This window comes from Candoia aspera, chromosome 7 (assembly GCF_035149785.1).
Source record: "Candoia aspera isolate rCanAsp1 chromosome 7, rCanAsp1.hap2, whole genome shotgun sequence".
NCBI classification, from domain to species: Eukaryota; Metazoa; Chordata; class Lepidosauria; order Squamata; family Boidae; genus Candoia; species Candoia aspera.
In genome coordinates this window covers 7,835,283-7,855,104 of record NC_086159.1, presented here as the reverse complement: position 1 = coordinate 7,855,104, position 19,822 = coordinate 7,835,283, and the positions used below count along the sequence as shown (strand labels likewise).

Genomic DNA, 19,822 nt, shown 5'->3' with positions numbered 1-19,822 from the left:
TAGTCCTCTCTTAACAACCATTGGTTCAGTGACGGTTTGGACTTATGAAGGTGCTGAAAAAAACCGACTTACGACTGGTCTTCACACTTACGACCATCGCAGGATTCCCCCCCAGTCATGTGATCACAATTTGCATGCTTGGCAACCAGTTTGCATGTATAGCCGTTGCAGTGCCCCATGGTCATGTGTTCGCCATTTTTGACCTTCCCGGCCAGCTTCTGGCAAGCAAAATCAATGGGGAACCACATGATTCGCTTAATGACCATGTGGTTCACTTAATGATTGCAGTGATTTGCTTAATGAATGCCTCCAAAAAAGGTCATAAAATCAGGTCAGATTCGCTTAATGACCTCTTCGCTTAGCAACCAAAACTCCGGTCCCAATTTTGATTGTTAAGCGAGGACTACCTGTATGTCATCAGCAGCTACCCAGTTGGACGTGGCGGATGAGAATTCACATCCTACAGGGCGTGAGCAAGAGGACAGAGGAAAGGGAAAGACATTATGGACCGAAGAGGCAGGAAGCAGAAAATGGAGACAGAGAGGGTGGATTTAGGAAAATGCACCGCAACAGACAGTCGCTTCTGTCCGTGACTTTCTGCAAATGGCGGTGTTCTCTCCTCCTTTCTGAAGCAAGAGCAGGATGGAAACATTCAGAGGCAATCAGTTTGAGGAATCCCTGTCCTGAGCTACTCTTTCCTTTAATCAGAGAAGGAAGAGGGGAGGCTTACCTTGACTCCATCTGCACCTGAGGATCCTGGCTTTCCTGGCAGCCCACGTAAACCCTGAGGATAAAGATGGCCAGAATGAACGTCTGCAATGGCAGTGGGCCCCAAGCCTTCATTCTGGGCTTGAGCGCCATGAGGAAAGGAGCCGACTGAAACACAAAATGAACGAGCCACCGAGAACGAGGGAGACCCCATTTTGAATGGCACAGGCTACGTAAGCTGACTGGCACTCCTTTGGAAAGGCCTGAAGAAAGCTTAAAAAAATAGACTTGGAAAGCAGGATTAAGGAGTTGGGGTGGACAGCTTGCAGCCGAGGGACCTGGGCAGCCCTTGGCCCTGCCTATAGGGCAGGGATTCTCAGCCTTGGCAACTGTGAGATGGGTGGACAGCATGGCTGGCTGGGGAATTCTGGGAGTTGAAGTCCACCCATCTCACAGTTGCCAAGGCTGAGAAAACACTGCTATCGGGTAAACCCAGATAAGGACAGCAAAGAGGCGTACCCATCCTCTTCCTTGCCACCTTTCCCTTTCTTACATGACTTTTTTCTTCTAACCCTGGCCCAAAGCAAAGTGGGAGAAAAGGTAAATGATAAAGTGGATAAAGATGGGGACAGAAAACAGACAAATGGGTGGATTCAGTCCCTTTCACTTTTACTCCCCTTTGCTGTTTGTTTTTTTTTAACCACATCCTACCTTGTGAATTGGGTTGGACAAACTTCTGGTTTGGCACTATATGTGGCTGACCAACTAACTTGGTGTGGACTCTACCGTACTTTAAAAAACTTTCTGCAAGCAAGCAATTTCAGATTTCTGGAAAGGATTGTTGATCCATTATGGAAGAGTCTGCTGGTTGGTTTAAGAGAAGAAGGCGAGAGGGGGGTAGCCATGGCGGGGGGGCGGAGTCCAAAAGAGAAAGAATGAGCAACTGCTGTTGAGATGTTGACCACCAAGAACTTGATTAAACCAGTGTTTCTCAACCTTGGCAATTTGAAGATGTGTGGACTTCAACTCCCAGAATTCCCCAGCCAGCCATGCTGGCTGGGAAATTCTGGGAATTGAAGTCCACACATCCTCAAGTCACCAAGACTTAGAAACACTGAGTTAAATAATGCAAAGAAGAAAAGGTTGAGGGATAAATGGCTCCACCGTTGCATGCAAAGTAAGAATCAGACTAGCTGCACCCCAACATTCCTGTATTTTATATATTTTTCCTAACACAGTACCTTTGAACCTTTCCGCCCAATGTCCCCAAACATTCCAGAGGCTCCTTTTTCTCCCTGAAAGGAGAGAATAAATACAATCTCCCGGGTCCAAGGAGAACAGAATGCAAAACTCACATACAGCGCCCTCCCCCCGCCCTGGCCCAGAAGAAATGGTTAAGTTTGTGCTTGAGGAGCATACTGTATTAAGCTTTGCTCAGTTGCTGAAACTGGGCAATGCAGAGGGCCGAGAACATCCAAGCTGGAGTTTGCAAGCACTGGAATACATTGCTTGCATAAAAAGCAATGTGGGAATGGAATACCAGGTAACAGCTGGGTTGGATCAAGAAAGTGGGTCACCTCAGCACAGTGAGTGATGGGCAAGAGAGGGCATGAAAGTGAGAAGCTAGGACTGCCTGTCTCCAGCCCTCTGCCCTGAAGAGAACACCTCATGTTTGCCTTGGGCTGATGGGGGTTTCAGCTAAGGAGGGCCATCCACCATCTAATACTTTCTCAACCTTAGCAACTTTCAGATGCGTGGACTTCAACTCCCAGAATTCCCCAGCCAGCATGGCTGGCTGGGGAACTCTGGGAGTTGAAGTCCACGCATCTGAAAGTTGCTGAGGTTGAAAATCGCTAATAGATGTCTGTATCCACACTATTGCCAGTGAAGCCAATGGACATGACTTGATTCTCAGACAATTTAACAAAAATTTCCAAATAGAGAGTGGCAAAAATAAAAACACAGAAACACAGCACTTCAGTGATTCCCTGCCAACAAAAAGCAGGCCAGCAACGGCAGGGAATTCCCAGCAGAAAACAATCCAGCTGGGTTGGCTGGCCTGTTTTTTGCCAACAAGCCAGGAACAAGAGGAGATTTCACGGTGTCTGAGCATCTACAGGGATGTTACTAAGTAAGGAAGGATGTCACTAAGTAAAGGAGGACCTTGTGCAGTGACGCTCTTGTGGGATCGGACTTGCCATGGCTTGTCCTACTTTGCTGTGGACAAGGCCAATGCCGAAGAAGTAATTTTCCTAAGCAAGATGTTTATGTCCAGTATGCTTCTGATGGGTATTTGTTACTTCAGGTTCTGTGGATTTCTGATTTAAGCCCATGATTTTAATTTCTCATTTTGCTCGAATCCATCTGCAGTGTCGACCGAAGCTATGTATGGGGAGCTCTCCCACTTAGCACTGCCCCCCACTTCCTTAAGCCTTGCAGAATGCAAGAAGCACCCAACCCCCTTTCTTCGATGGGGAGATAAATCAGATATTCTCATTCACCTGAGCTTCATTTAGTCAACGATGAACACACAGAAAACATTCATGGGTCAATTACAAGCAAAGAGGAAATCCATCCTAAAAATCCTCACCGGGTCCCCTTTTTGCCCCTGGGCACCTCGATCCCCTTTTTCCCCTTTCGCCCCGTTCTTCCCATCCAGGCCTGCAGTTCCCTGTAACAAAACAATTTGATTTATTCACACTCCAGATCTGAAAAATGTAAAGGGCTTTGAACCATAGGTAGAGAAACCAAAATATGAATAATAAGGATTCACAGGTCCCAAATAGACTTGGCAGTATGTCTTCCATTCTCCCAATCCTCTTTTACATCTTAAACAGCCTCCCTAAATTCAGATCTCACCTTGCCCCTGCTAAATCTGGCTTTCCATTCTCATCATCTGCCACAAGAATTGGGAAAGGAGATGCCAATCCGACCAAGAATAAGAATTCTTTTAATAGCCAATATCAAGATTCCACCCGGGATCAATATCTCAAGAATATCCTAGAAGGAGAGGTGTGGAAATTAGCAGGGCTGGGCATCACTTGTATTTGGTCTCCAAAATATGGCTTGGAGGACCCAGAAGATGCTCATCAAGAAAATCCAGGTTCACCAGGCCATCTCTGCTAGGGGAGCAGAATGCAATTAGCATTTTTTCTACCATTAAAACTTCATAACTATTTAACTCCTCTGAGCAGCTGCAGCTTTGCCTGCAACTTCCCTTACTCTATTTAACCATCTTCTAAATGGTCCAAGGACCATTTTTTAAAAACCTGGTTTGGAAGGACAGCCTAGATCTGTGTTTCTCAACCTTGGCAACTTTAAAGAGGTGTGGACTTCAACTCCCAGAATTCCCCAGCCAGCATGGCTGGCTGGGGGATTCTGGGAGTTGAAGTCCACACCTCTTAAAGTTGCCAAGGTTGAGAAACACTGGCCTAGATATTTGAAAAAAAAATGAAGAACATTTTAACACGTGCAACTTGTCCTGCCTGTGACAAGTTTGACGTTTCAGGATTGTTCTTCCTGGAGATTTTCCAAGGGCAGCTTCCATTTATAAAAGAATGACTGTAAATTCTCAATAGCGTATATTTGTTTGAGATACTCTATGTGTGTGTGGGCATGAATACATGGAGGGGGGATTTTTGTGGGGAGTGGCAAGATAAAAGAAACCTGCTAAAGACGGCGAAATAAAATGACTGTCAATGGAACTTTTTGCATCCGTATACTCAAATGCAGCAAAAGAACGAATGGAGAGGCACTCAGACATGGATAGCAATCATGTGTGTGTGCAGTTAGCATTGGTACAAAAGTATAGCAGCGTGAGATATTCACCCCATCCATAGGAACAGGGCATCCGCTATGTGACTGAGACAGAAGCTAGGACCAGCTCCAGATTATTTTGCTGCCCAAAATGAAGGGTAAATTCTCTGTACAGAAACTGACTGGACTGGCAAATTTTGTTTCAATGCTGGCTACCTCTTCGGCACTCAAGTACATGCAGGCTACAGTACTCAGAAGCTATCCAGCTGGCTGTATATTCCCGAATTGCTAGTGCCACTTTGCATCCTCCACAAACTAATGGTTGCACTGATCCTGGGAGAATTTTGGGTATTTTCACCCATTGTGATTTCAGATAGAGAAAGATGATGGATTGATGGATGGATGAATAGGTGAACAGGTGGATAGATGGATGGAGATGGAGATGGAGATAGATATATAGATAGTTGGATGGATGGATGGATGGATGGGTGGGTGGGTGGGTGGGTGGATGGATGGATGGATAGTAATTTCTATGTGCAGCGTGACCTGCTCAGAACCATGGTAGAAGTAAATAAGACGTTTGGAATAAGAGAGCAATAAAAAGAGTGAAAGAGACAGAGACAGAGAGAGAGAAAAAAATCCCTGATAATGGATATCGGACAAAGGATACAATTGTGAGAGACACGTGGCTTTTTACCTACTCAATTTCCTTTCTTTGGTATTAAAAATTCTATTACATCCATCTGGTCCTGCATCTGTTTCAAAGGTAATGACTGGAAAGGGTTCTGCCTCGAATGAACAAGGCAGGGTATGCATGGATGCTCTCCGAGACAGATTACACGATGAATCAACAGCCTGTAATAGCTCACATCAATTTTCAGCTATTTGTTGGGCGAGAAAGATATATTTATTGCCTTCTATTTTATTCATTTCTTTGTGTGCAGGATAAGTAGCAAGTTTTTTTTTTTAAGTGAAGCTTGCATTCACTGAATGCAAGAAGTTTGCGAAAACAACGTTCCTGCTCCAGATCTGGGCTGAGAAGCTGGGAGGCAGAGGCTCGGCATTTCCCAACAGAAAAACACACACGGACTTGCAAGCTGTGGTAGCTCTCCTGGGGTGTCCACAGGAAGGGGGTCAAAAAAGTCAAGATGGCGGCCACAACCACGCCATCAAGCCCCCACCCCTTTTTACCTGCATTACAGTGGGGTTTTGTCTGCATGTTGTGGCCACTATCTTGACTTTTTTGACCTCCTTCCTGTGAAGCTGCCGGATATTAACAGGAAGGGTTTTCAGTCTCTGAGCTTTTCCTTTTCCCCAATAAATTTCTGTTCTTTCCCCGCAAATAAAACTTTTTAGATTTTACTACAGTTGTCTAATTTTGGGAAATAATTCCATCCCAGAGGTGTATTTGTACAGAAAAAGGAGAAAAAAAAATGACATGAAAAATCTGCAGGGCAGGAGATACCTTGAGGATTTATGAAGTTAGAGTGGATCACCTTTTATCTATACCACTTATCAGCCATATATTGATTTATCCCAATTTAAGAAATCCACAAGGCACCCTTTAAAAAACAAATTACACTGAAACATCACAGCTGCTAAAACACAAAGCATGTTTCCCACAGAGGGCTGCAAGCTTTCTCCTGCCTTACTTATTTTTATTTATAGAATCATAGATTTGGAAGGGCCATCAGAGATCATCTAGTCTGTCCAACTGTCCACTAGAGTATCTCTGGCAGATGACCATCCAGCCCCTGTGGAAAGACCACCAGTGAAAGGGAATTTACCAGTTCATGTGGTCGCCTGTTCCACCTGCCGACAGCTAAAACCTGCTTCTCCTGAGGTCTAGCCCGATTCCCTTTCCTTCAAGTTTTAACTTACTAGTCCGATCTTGCCCATTTTCAAGCCAGATGAATGTGGAACCTTTGCATCTGTTCAAAATTCTGAGTTTTCTGAAATCTGCAGTGCAGTCACGTTATACTAATTAAAGGTGTAACAGAGAAGAGTCTGTCTCCAAAACCACATCTTCATGAAAATAACCTACAAAAATAATCTACCCTTTGCAAGCACCATGCACTTCAGGCAAACTTCAAGTGGATTTGTCTGGAGAAATTGTCACCTGCTGCAGATCGTTTAAAAAATGCAGCCCGTGGTGGTCAAAAGCAAGGCCCTGTTATTAAAAAACCACAGTGGCAACATCCTGCATCATCGCATGACCATTTAACACCCCAGCCCAGAAGACAAATAGAACAGAGTTGCAACAGGTAGCAAGACCTAGCACACCTGGACTGATCTTGAGAAAGCTAGGCTGAGTTGGATCAGTTAGACATTTGATGGGAGACCACCTGTTGTTGGTTAGATTGAAGTGTTGAAAAAACATTTCAAAACTTCCATATTGCTACAAGAAATGTATAGTTGTGTCCATGTAGTCACCAGAAATGGAGCTGAACCAGACCAGCAGCAGCTTGGCTTTGTCTGTGCTTGGAAGCTAAGCAAGATTGGACTTGGTTAGTTCTTGGAGGGGAGACCACAAGGGCGATCATCTAGTTGGGGATTTTGAAACATTCCAGAAAAAGACAACGTTAAGCTGCTTCTGCATTACTGCCAAGAACATAACACAGATGATCCTTTGGTGTCCCCAGGAGTTAAGTTTGACTTAAGGGAGTCTTTAGGGATGAAAATGAATGCCTCAGAGAAGATACTTCACAGGAGAAGGTCTTGCTCAAAAGACAAGCCCTGGGCCTGAGTCAGGCAAACAGCTGGTAACATTTATTCTCTGACATAAGCCTTTCAAGTCCTCCCAAAGGAAATAGAAGCATGATGCGGAAAGTGTCAATAAGGGCCATTTTAAAAAAAGGGAATTATTGATCGGGTGCTGGAAACAGCAAATGCGATGATAAATGAAGCAAAAGAACGGTTCTCAGACTATCGATGGGGAAATAAAGGCCTCGGTACACTTGGACAATGGCATAACATTGTTGGGACATAAAAGCCCCCAGGCTTTAAGGAAAAAGGTGAATCCAAAATATAGTCAAGATTTAAAAGAGGGGATATCCTATTAAACACTTGTTATAAATGGTCAGCAGAACTTTGAACATTTGGATCGGATTAGCCAAGGAAATGCTAGTGAGGTGGGATTATGGGCCAACAAGTTCTGGCAGAGAATTACTTTCTAATATTGGTGTGTGTGTTGATGGAGTTTTTAAAGGTTAATAAAAGAACTCCAAGCAGCTAACAGCGATCTTGCAAAGTAGAAGCGTGAACTAAAAAAGAAACTTGCACATTAAGCGTAATTATGTTCAGAAAAGAATTCAGTCTTCACACAGTAGTTAGATGAAGAGAAAAAAAAGGTAGCTTACATTTATTCAGTAGATCTGGATACAAGTAGCTTTGTAATAGAAAGCACTTACTCATCACTGGTTCTTTGTAGATATTTTCTATGGAAATAGAAATGCCTGCATGCAAGCAGGATGGAAGGACGAAAGCTGCATTCTGCAGCACCTTCTGCTTGCTGGTGTGCCCAAGAGGTAATGGAGATAGTTAACCCCCAAACCCGAGGAGGAGGAGGAAGTGGAAATCAGGTGACCCATGTGACATCCCACAAGCACAATAGAGATGCGTTTACTAGAAAGGCCCCCCCCTTTTATGCTTGTGAGACAATGCTGAGTTGATCCCCTGATAATTCCAACATGTGTGAAACCTCTGCTGTAATGCTTGTAGAGCAGCAGTCTTGAAAAATGGTCCCCTCAATACTGCTCAAAGTTTACAGGTCTGAGAAACTCAACTTGATGATTCAATCTTCTCTCTAGCCAAAGCTTCCCAAACCTGGGCAAATTACCCCAAATTGGGTAAAAGTGGTTTTTCTTTGGGTAATGACACACAAACCCATTAAACTGACTTAAAGTGTTTTGCCTACATTGCATAAAAAGGACTTTCTGATAAGCAATTTTGGGTAATGAAGGAAAAAATTTGGGAAGCACTCCCTAGCCCTAATTCTGTCACCCTGGATTGGTGTTTCTGAACTCGGCAGCTTGCAGGTGTGTGGACTTCAACTCCCAGAATTCCCCAGCCAGCTTTGGTCTCCCATTCCACACATCTTTGCTGGCTGGGGAATTCTGGGAGTTGAAGTCCACACATCTTCAAGTTGCCGAGGTTGAGAAACACTGCCCTGGATTATTGCAAAAATAAACAATGCAAGCTCTGAAGAACATTGTACAGAGTGTCTGGGTTCATGGAACACCCTAGATTAGGCTAAAAGGTTGTGTAATGTGTGAGTGAGCTCGCATTGGGAACCCAACCGTGGTCATAGTTGGCTGTTTAAATAGGCCAATGCATTCACATGCTTGATTAGTTTGGGTTACCTCCTATTCTGTGGACATTATATTACGTTAACCTCCAGACTGAAGGTTTTGGCATGATGTGTGAACTGTATCAGTGGAAAGAATTCATAGAATCATAGAATCCTAGGAGGTCCTAGGAAAGGACCTTGGAGGTCTTCTAATCCAACTCGCTGCCCAGCGCAGGAATCTTCATACCATTCTGGACAAATGGCTGTCCAGTCTTTTCTTGAAGACTACCAGTGATGGAGCGCCCACAGCTTCAGGAGGCCAGCTGTTCCTTGCTTAAGAGCTCTCACAGTCAGGAAATTCCTCCTTAGTTCAAGCTTGGATCTCTCACTGTAAAGCTTCCACCCACTGGTTCTTATCTTACCATCAGGTGCTCCGGATAATAAATCTGTTCCCTCTTCCCTGGGACATCCTTTCATGTATCGGAAGGCTGCTATCATGTCTCCCCTTCACCTTCTCTAAGCTAAACACACCAAGTTCCTTTAACTGCTGTTAAATTAATTAAAAAGCAAGATCTTCCTCCCTTTCTATGGGAGCTGAATGGTGCTTTTTGCTGGGAAGGAGTTAGACTAGAAGTCCAACCCAGTGACTGTGTGACTCTTGCTCAAGTCTGAGTCCATCGACTAAAGACAGGATTGTGAATTTAGAGTGATATTTAGAGCTACACAGGCCATTCATTCAACCCAACAGAATCTAAAGGTAATTAATTTTGTTTGCTGCCCAGAGTCACTTGTTGAGATGGGCGGCATACGAATTGAATATATAAATAAACAAGATGATTTCCAACTTAAAGTAAATTGAACAAATTGAATGAATGAATGAATCAGAGGACTTCCAAATTGCAGCAAATCTGAATGAATGAATGAATGAATGAATTCCAATTTACAGTAAATCCAACAAATTGAATGAATGAATGAATTAATTAATGAATGAGATGACTTCCAACTTACAGTAAGTCCAACCAGGCCAGGTTCTCCCATTTCACCCTGCCAGGAAAGCAACATTACAGCAACAATTTTAAATGCTGAAAAGAGGATCAAAAACATGCTTGCATTGATATAGCCAATCAACTGAGTGATGCTTCTTATTTTTTAAATCCTCCCTTTTGTACCCAAATCTTCATTTTTAAAGATACATTTGGGGCAAGCTGTAGGAGTTGGGAAACCTTGCAGGATGCCCAAAAGTTACTGACATCGGTTCCACCCAACAGGAAACAGAGGTTTGAAGCTAGTTCTCCTAGGATCTTTTAGCAAATGCATCTGTTGGTTCTTTCTTCAACATGTTTAAGGAGATTGTGTGAATATGGGCACACAAGGCCGACAGCAGGCATTTGCATACTTTCGTGGCAATTTGGTAGCTGGTTTTAATTTAAGAGAACCTGCATCTCGGAATGTTCAAAAGGGGAAGAAAGAAAGGGGAAGTTTCTTCTCATGGATCCCGCCATTCCCTGTGGTTTATGGAGGAGCTAAGAGAGATGAAACAAGAAGAGAGGTCTAGAGCGTTGCTGGAGGAGGACAAAGGACAAACTCGATTGAACACGGGTAAGAGCCATTATTAAGGCCCACCTTGTGGTGGTAAGGGCAGCAAAGTGGCAATACTTTTTTACCCTTATTGCATCCACAGATAGCCAACTGGCGGCCAACTTGGGGACCCAAGTCCTCCTGGAGAAGGGGGACTCGGAGGTCTACCTACAAGGCCATGCAGAAGAATTTGTAGAGCATCTGTTGGACAAGATCGCTTGCATTCGTTCCAAGTTGGATGCCAGCTTTGGTGTAGATGATCGGGGTACAGTCTTGTCCAGTTATCTGCGAACAGTTTGATCCTGTTGGGCCTGAGGAAGTGGACAGGGTCCTTAGGACTGTGAGCTCAGCCACCTGCTCCTTAGATCCATGCCCCTCCTGGTAGTTAAGGCTGCCTGGGGTGGGGTGTGGGTGGGGAGTGTCATGTGATTAGATCCTAGCGGTGGTTAATTCTTCTTTGAAAGAAGAGTTCTTCTGCCTCCCCTTAAGGAGGCGTTGGTTCGCCCCCTCCTCAAGAAACCATTGCTAGATCCTGCCATACTGGACAATTTTCATCCAGTATCAAACCTCCCTTGTTTAGGGAATGTCATGGAGAAGGTGGTTGAGCAGCAACTTCAGCGGGCCCTGGATGAAGCAGATCATTTAGACCCCTTTCAGTCGGGATTCAGACCTGGATGTGGGACAGAGACAGCGTTGGCTGAGCTTTTAGATGATCTCTGGTGGGAGCAGGACGGGGTAGCGCATCTACAGTATCCTTGCTCTTCTTGACCTCTTGGTGGCCTTTGATACCATCGACCATCAACCATGGTGTCCTTCTGGATCAGCTCCGTGGGCTGGGAGTGGGCAGCACAGAATCGCACTGGCTCACAACTTTCTGTGGGGCTAGTACCAGTCAGTGTTAACTGGGAGTGAGAGGTCCCACTCTCAACCCTTATTATGTGGGGTGCCTCAGGGTTCGGTACTCTCTCCATTTCTATTAACATCTACATGAAGCTGCTGGGTGAGATCATCCGTCGCCACGGGGTGAGATACCATCAGTATGCTGATGATACTCAGTTATATATCTCCGCTCCAGTGAACAAAGTGATGCGGTTGATGTCTTGTCCTGGTGCCTGGTGTCTGTAGGGGTCTGGATGGGGAATGAGAGGCTTCAGCTGAACCCTGGCAAGACTGAGTGGCTTTGGGTTTTGAGGCCTACTGGTTCTGGGACTATGCCATCTTTGGCACTGAATGGGGTTGCAGTGCCCCAGACAGACCCGGTGCACAATCTGTGGGTCCTCCTGGACTCACAACTCCTGCTTGAGGAGCAGGTGGCAGTCGTGGCTAGGAGGGCCTTTGCACAGCTTTGTGTTGTGATCCAAGGAAGGCATACATTACAACTCTGTTTCGCGAGCTGCTTTGGTTGCCAGTGTCAGATCCCCCAATCAAAGGTTTCACAGAAACCCTTATCAGGGCATCTCCCATCATTTCAGTCTCTCATGTTGCCAGATGGGAGGGGGTGTGAAGTTCGAGTGTAAAGTGGTTTATTATGGCTATGGAGCACATCAAGGACGCGGGGTTGAGATACGGTAGGAATACCATCTGGATGGGAGGGGAAGTGACATGTTTCGTGGGAAAGGGGATTAACTAAAGGGATGTAGTTTTAAATTAGGTTTGAGCGGGAAATCTTTATTCACAGCTTGCCTTCTGTACCATTCATTATGCTTCATTAAAACAGTTCAAAGAGATGCAGCTTCTTGACTGTGTATGTGTGAATGCTCGAATGCTCAGGTGCTGACAGCCAGCTTGCTTCTGGGTGCAATTCAAGGTTCTGTTTTTGATCTTTAAAACTTTACATGGAACGGGACCGGGTTTTTTGAGGGACTGCTTCTTCCCAGTTACTCATCCCACCAGGTCAGGCAGGAGGGATATGCTGTGGGTCTCATTTCCAAAGGAGCTCCTTCTGGTGGGACTCAGGTGGCATGCCTTTTCTGCTATGCCCCCGCCCCCGGAACATCATTCCCCCCAGAGTGAGGTTAGCCCCATCTCTGTTAGCCTTCCAGAAAGCCCTTAAAACATGTTTTTTTCACCTGCCTTGAGGATCCCAGCAGAAGCCTGCAAGAGACTGAATGAGATTAAGTGATGTTCATTTTCCTGCATTCTTGAGTTTTTTTCTGTTTATTTTAGCTGTTTATTTTATTCTTGATTGTTTTTTGATTGTTATGGCGTTTTTAACCGTTGCTGTGTGATACGCTGCCCAGAATCACGTGTATAAATTTGCCAAATAAATAAATAAATAAAATGAAGTGTCACAGAGAAACATAATTCTAATCACCGAATGGTAACTCAATGGCCATTTTAGAAATATAAAGAGAAGATATATACAGTTGGACCCTGGAGAACATCTTGCACTTTGAGAGAACATTCTTATTTTCAGTATTTTGTAATTAATTGTCACTGTTGCTTTTCTCAAGCCATGCAGCACTTCTGGATAAAATATATTTATATTTTATTATATATACATCTACATCTACATCTACATCTACATATATATATATATATATATATATATAAATATATATATATAAAAATATATAAATATATTTATATTTATATGCAAATAGACCATTGTCAGTTTTATTTAGTGCAAATACTGGAGTTATTTCACTGACCTTCTGTCCCACGGGTCCTCTTCTGCCAAATAAACCCATGATTCCTTTGGCCCCTGCATCTCCTTTCATTCCCTGGTGGGAAAAAAAAAAAAAAGAGAGAATTTGTCTCCTGTTCTTATCAGACTGAATCAAACATTATAATCCGATGGGAATTTCCTTTCATCAGACAATCAGCCAACAACATGAAAATCAAAACTAAGTGACCTGATTCACATGCTGATTTAACCCTCAATTGTCGACTAAGCCACAATTGGATCAGTTCACCCATCATGCTAAACTGTAAGCCATGATTTATAAAGCCGGGTTCCCCCACTATAGTAGCAATCTTGTGATTGTGCCACTGGCCCCAAATATGTAGGGCTCCTGTGCTAATCCAAAATGTGATTTAAGGTTTGCAAATTAGTACTGTGTGAACCTATCCATTGTGATTTATGATAAGACAGGGTGGGGAGAGCGTGCTACCACTGTGCCACTCAATAAATTTAAATCATAGCTTCTCACTTGGCCAGAAGCTCACATAAGTTTTTTCCTCCCAAAATTTAGAGATGCAGAAATCTGCGAAAGTACCTTTTCTCCAAAAGGACCATCTTCCCCTTTTTCGCCCTTGTCTCCATCAAAACCTGGAAGACCTTGTTCCCCCTAAAAAAAAAAGTACAATGTTTCTTTACTTTAGGAAGGATGAAAAGAAAAATGTAAGCTTTACTTCTCTTAGTTTGGATTAACCATGATTAAGAGTTAAGCAGTGACTGAGAGAGAAAGAGAGGATCATTTTTGTCTTTGAAGTCCTCTGTCTTGTTGATGGCTCCTTGTAGGCATCTCCTGGAGAAGATAAACCCTGAGTTCTCCATCTCCTGGCACTTCCACCAGGATGGAGTTATTCTACACAGAAACTTTCTGGAGGAGCAAGAAGACATTTGATTTCAGACTGACCCTGTGGAAAGAAAGAGCATCATCCTGTGTTTCTTCTGACATGGGCTGGGCATGTTCTCTACAGGTGAAGCAACTCCTTTGGAAATACTCAAGCATCCTTGCATGAAGGAGACTCTTCACCATGTGGATGAAATGAACCACACACACGTCAGACCTTTAAGTCTGCTTTGAAGGGAAGGGAAAACTCCAGAAGGATAGTTTTTTTGTGGGTGTAGGAAAATTTCAGGAAAAGGGAAGGGATGGAGAGAGAGGACAAGCCTCCTCCTCCTCCCTCCCTCTTCATCTACCCATCTACCCATCTTCCTCTTCCTTCACCTTCTCCTTCTTTACCACCACCATCATCAATTCAGGGGTGTCCACGGAGGGCTCAAAAAGGTCAAGATGGGGGCCACAACCACGAGATCAAAACCCCACCCCTTTTTATGTGACACAGATTAAGTGGCACACATTCAAAAGGGCGTGGCTTCTATCCCACAGTTGTGCCCACCATCTTTCCATTCAGAAAGCACAGAAACAGTAATTCCATGAGCGAATTAGAGAGTGAGTGAGCAAATTCTGTTAGCTCCTTTGATCTGCCTCCAATCTACAAAGGATCTCCTTCAACTTTCAGCCACAAAAGATCAAGTGTGATTAGTGGAATCAGATTGAGGCAAATTGAATAGAACATAGATTTTAGGCTGTAATTTATTTTACATATTTTACTGTCGGCCTATAACAGACTGGGAGATTTACATATCCATATGCCCATAATGGGTTAAAAGTTTATAAAGTGTTTTTTCTCTACTTTCTGGTCAATTGACTGTAAGAAAATGGATGATCTCACCATTTGCAAGGCACAAACTGCTTATTTTCATTTCCATATGTGGTGCTTTGGCTATAGAAAGAACCAATCAGAGGTTGATTCTATGTTTTTCACTTGCTTTATTCAGCTGGGCATAGCAGTAAAAGCAGCCATTTTTGGACAGAGGCGTTCTGGGGGAAGGTGGTCAAAAAAATCAAGATGGTGGCCATAACTAACACGCAAGTAAAAGGGCGTGGAGCCTTGATCATCTGGTTGCAGCAACTTGTTGACTTTTTTGACTCACTTGCTACAGCAGAGGGCCCTAGCTGACGCACATACTGGAGAAGCAGTAGGAACCGAAATAAAATTAAGAAATTCCATTCCTGTATGAATGTCAAAATATTACTGGATTAAAAGAACAAGGGCCACATGTTCTGGTGCCTTCCAGATGTGTTGGACTTCCATGTCAGTTGTTCCTAACCAGGAAAGGGACGGGAGGACCATAGGCCTCCAAAGCACCCCATCTCAATGAACTACGGAGAAAGTGAACATTTCTCTCCCAACAACAATCAAACCCACACAACTTACCGGATCTCCTTTCCTGCCTTTGTAGCCCTGAGGTCCAAAGATGGTTATCAAGTCTCCCTGTGATTCAAACATGCAAGAGAAATATATTTTGTCCTGGGGGTTCATAGGGAGGCTGACCTGCAGCTGGATTCAAACTGCAAGACATTCTTTGGGCATTTGACCCCAATGCCCATCGCTGGGACACACTGGGGTGCTGAATGGGTAACAAGCTGGAGAAAAGAAAGCTTTTCCGCCCGGTTAGGATGATTCTAGGACACTTAAATAAGAGGAAAAGGGTTTGGAATTCAGCAGCCATTTCTACCGCCCAAGGATGGCCAGGTGAGCTTTTAATCTTACATGACACAGCCAAGTTCCCTCCCCCAAAAAGACAAAACAAGGTACATTTCATACACTCTCTCATCCTTTGGTTTGCCGCATAAATGTCAGACCTTGTTATTTTGGTGGCTTTTATACAACATGCTTAACCAGGTCAATCCCAAACCCAGTGGCATCACTAAGCTTGGTTAAAATGTGTTTGGCGTCCTGCGTAGCTTGGTCTGATAATTTCATGGACGCATTGATACAGGTAGTCCTCAACCTACGACTATTTGTGTGAAGTTGCGATGGCGCTCAATGAATGGTGGTTACGACTGGTCCTCGGAGTCCTGGCCATCCCAGCACCCCTGCGGTCACACAATCGCGATCTGGGTGCTTGGCGACCAGTTTACACTTATGACTGGTTGCAGCGCCCCATGATCGTGTGATCACCATTTGCAACCTTCCCTGCTGGCTTCCCGGAAAGTCAGTGGGGAAGCTGGCAGGAAAGGTCGCAAAATGGTGGGTAAATCTCTCCCACCCATATACCCTTCCCCAGCCCCTCTGTGCTCATGCCGTGCCAGCCACTCGTGCACCCCTGCACACCCTCCCCGATCCACACCGCGCCTCCTTCACACACTTGTGCACCCCACGCACACCCCCTTGCACTCTCGTGCATCCTCCCTGACCCTTCTCCATGCACCCCCTCACTCCCTCCCGCACCCAGCAGCAGCCACTTGCCTGCCTGCCGGCTGGGGACTTGCAACTTCCTGCCGGTTTCCCCACTGACTTTGCTTGTGGAAAAGCGGCAGGAAGTTGCCTTGCCTCACGACCGTAGGGTTCAGTTAACAGCAGCAACCGGGACTGCAGGGACTGCTGTCACTAAGCAATGTGGTCGCGCTTTATGACCACATCACTTAGCGATGGAAATTCCAGTCCTTGTTGTAAGTCAAGGACTACCTGTATTGTTTTCTGATACATTTTGGACATCTGCTAGTGATCTCCCATCCAAGTATTAATCAGGTCCAACCTACTTCATTTTTCAAAAACAGCCAATGTTGGTTAAATCTAATAACTGGTTAAGCATGAAATGTCAAGATACGCATATTGTCCAATTATTATTTTTTTAAATCTGTTCAATTGTGTCCGATTCTCGGAGACTGCCTGGATAAGTTCCTGCAGTTTTCTTGGCAAGGTTTTTCAGAAGTGGTTTGCCATTGCCTCCTTCCTGGGGCTGAGAGAGAGTGACTGGCCCAAAGTCACCCAGCTGGCTTTGTGCCTCAGGCGGGACTAGAACTCACGGTCTCCCAGTTTCTAGCCCAGTGCCTTAACCACTACATCAAATTGGCTCTCTCAGTTAAATCATAACAAACATTAAACCACCAAGATTATAAATTACTCTGATTGAAATAAAAGTGGGAAACTTTAGAGTTGGGACCACAATTCACGGACTCAAATTTTTGTGGGCTTGCAGGAAGCAACCCAGTGATGTCACTGTGTGTGTGTGTGTGTGTGTGAGTGACCAAAATGTTTTGATCCAGTGTGTGTGTGTGTGTGTGTGTTTGTGAGGAATTATCTATTAGGGAGCAGGAAATATCTCAGGAAAAATGGCTAAAAATGGCTCCACTGAACAATGGTCATTTTGACCCCACATTTTGGCAATGCAATCTTGAGATGCTGGTTACCTGCTTCTGATTCAAATTCTTCCAGATAGAGCTATTTGAACTGGAGGAGGGGAGAGGATTAAAAAAACAAAACTGGAGTTTGCAGTGTCATAATGACCCCACCAAAAATACAGAGGGAATCTGCTGTGGTGCTTTTGTTCGTTTAGTATCAGTCAAGCCACCCACCCACCCGAAATCAGCTTGGCTGAGATTTGAGAAAGGAGCAGCCGCTGTTGTGCTCGCTGAATCATGGCTAAAAGTAGGTGGCCTCTCTGCCTTTGGAGGCGAGGGAGTTTTCAAGGAGTGGATGAGCGGACAGCAAATGAAGGCTTAACTTCTGTGCCTGGAGAAATAACCTTTTTCTCGCCCACGCCATCTTCAAGGAACGGATAATGCTCTCTCCCAAGAAAGGGTGAATAAAACATTAGGAACAAAAAGATGCCTTAAACAGCATGGGAGAATCATTACATGGAGAGCAAAATCGTCCTCAGCAGCCATGGCTAGCTGTTTTCTTATTCTTCTTCAGCTTTCCAAACTTGTTGCTTTGGGGCATGATGGCCAATGCTTTCAGTTGAATGTTGAGCAAGTTAAAAATGTTTTTTGCCCATTTAAAGGATTTTTCCAGATACATCTCACCATGCGTGCTGAAAATGATTAGTTTGGGGGCATGTACGCAGTTTCTAAGAGAGGTATAATTGGGGGAACTGGGGTTTGCCATGCTGGATCTGAACCCTAATTTTCACCTCTATTTCATTTTCTTTCTTCCAGGTACGGCTATTTCCCAGTTGGGATGAACGTCAGAGAGAGTGAGTTGGGTCTAAGAATAACTTTTGAAGGTGAATGATGGCAAAAGTCCATCTCAGCCCAAGCTGATGAAAACCAGAAGGCCGCGAGGACCACAAGAAGATGGTTGTCCTCATCTGCTTTGGCTCCCCAGCACCTACCATTTTAAGAATAAGCCCCGATTTTCCATCAATGCGTTCTGCTATATTATATGGAATGGAATGGAATGGAATGGAATGGAATAGCACGGCACGGCACGGCACTGGATTACATTACAGGTAGTCCTTGACTTAAAACCATTCATTTAGTGACCATTCAAAGTTACGATGGCGCTGAAAAAAGTGACTTGCGATCAGTCCTCACACTTATGACCATCGCAGCCTCCCCACAGTCACATGATCAAAATTCGGGCAACTGGCTTGCACTTATGATGGTTGAAGCATTCTGGGGTCACGTGGTCACCATCTGCAACCGTCCCAGCCAGCTTCCAACAAGCAAAGTCAATGGGGGAAGCTGGATTCACTTAACAACCACAGCAAAAAAGATCATAAAATCTGGGCTTCCAGGGCTGGGGGGGACCTAAATCTGGGTCGCCCTGCTCCAGGTCCAGCATCTTCACCAACACCTTCTCCATGACAGCTCGTGGTGTGATCTAGTACTTCCCAGCCCACCCCCACCCCCGTGAATATCCCTTACTTTCTCTCCTTTGGGTCCAAGAAAGCCAATGTCACCCTAAACATAAAAAAGAAGGGATCACATATTGATTTATGGTGATTTGGTAACACAGACATTTATTTCATGCCCTCTCTGATGCATATGGCCAGCAAGCATTTAAACTAGTGCAAAATAAAAATCATTTGAAAGAAGCGCAAGAGCTCCCATTTATAAAATATTATCAACATATATAGGCCTTCCATTGTGAACACAGAAGTAAAATTGATATTGCCTACTCAGTGAATGTTTTCCTAAAGGGAAAGGTGGGAATCAGCTGGCAGAAGATTGCCAGAAAGGGGTGCCAACCGGTCCTCCTGAGGCCAGGAATTCCACAGGTTAAATGCAGCCCCCTGAGGAAGTCCATTCTCTTGTTCTTTGATTGGTGATGATGGGCACCATAGTCAAACTCCTCTGGAGGCTGCCCAGTTAGGAAATAAATATAATACAAATGTGTTTTTTAAATTTTTTTTTCCTTCTTTATAACTTTCCGTATGTTTTTTTTTCCTGTTTCTTTTTTGTATTCAGTTAATACAAGCAAATGATAATAATGCCACAAACACATCTAAACAAAAATTAGATATATGGGCCAAAATCCAATAGAACTGCTGGTCTTAGGAACCTCATCAGCACTCAAAATAATCAGAAAAGAAATCTTTGCTTTTAACGCATGTTTGAACTTTGGATTTTCTTACCTTCTCTCCTTTCATACCAGCAGGGCCTTTCAGCCCCTGGAAAACAAAGGAACAAAACCTTCTTTAAAATGTCAAACAGTTAAGAAGGGGCCTGGCATGTTCTCGCTCTTCTCTTCAACAGGCGGGATCCCAAATCCCCTGGCACGCTTACCATCACACCCAGAGGCCCGCGAAGGCCCACAGTTCCTTCTTCCCCCTGTTCAAAAGAGGTCACGTTTGCATCAGCGGTTCTAAACATGTGACTGCTTCCAGCATGTCCCCAAGACCTTTATACAACCTGGGTCTGGCTGAGGCCAGCCCTTCAAGGTAGGCCAGCTTCGGCGGGAAGGTAACGGCGTTCCGAGTCGTCATGCTGGCCACATGACCCGGAAGTGTCTACGGACAACGCCGGCTCT

The 19,822-nt window shown here is 44.5% G+C and overlaps 1 protein-coding gene across 1 annotated transcript in view; it reads right to left on the bottom strand.

The window, feature by feature from the left end:
* Window positions 1-19,592, bottom strand: part of GDI2 (GDP dissociation inhibitor 2) — a 229,920-nt gene extending 210,328 nt beyond the window's left edge. Inside the window, exon 1 of the mRNA XM_063308931.1 lies at window positions 19,587-19,592. The gene's annotated coding sequence lies outside the window, so the exon portion shown is untranslated. The remainder of the gene's footprint in view (window positions 1-19,586) is intronic.
* Window positions 19,593-19,822: the final 230 nt, after the last annotated feature.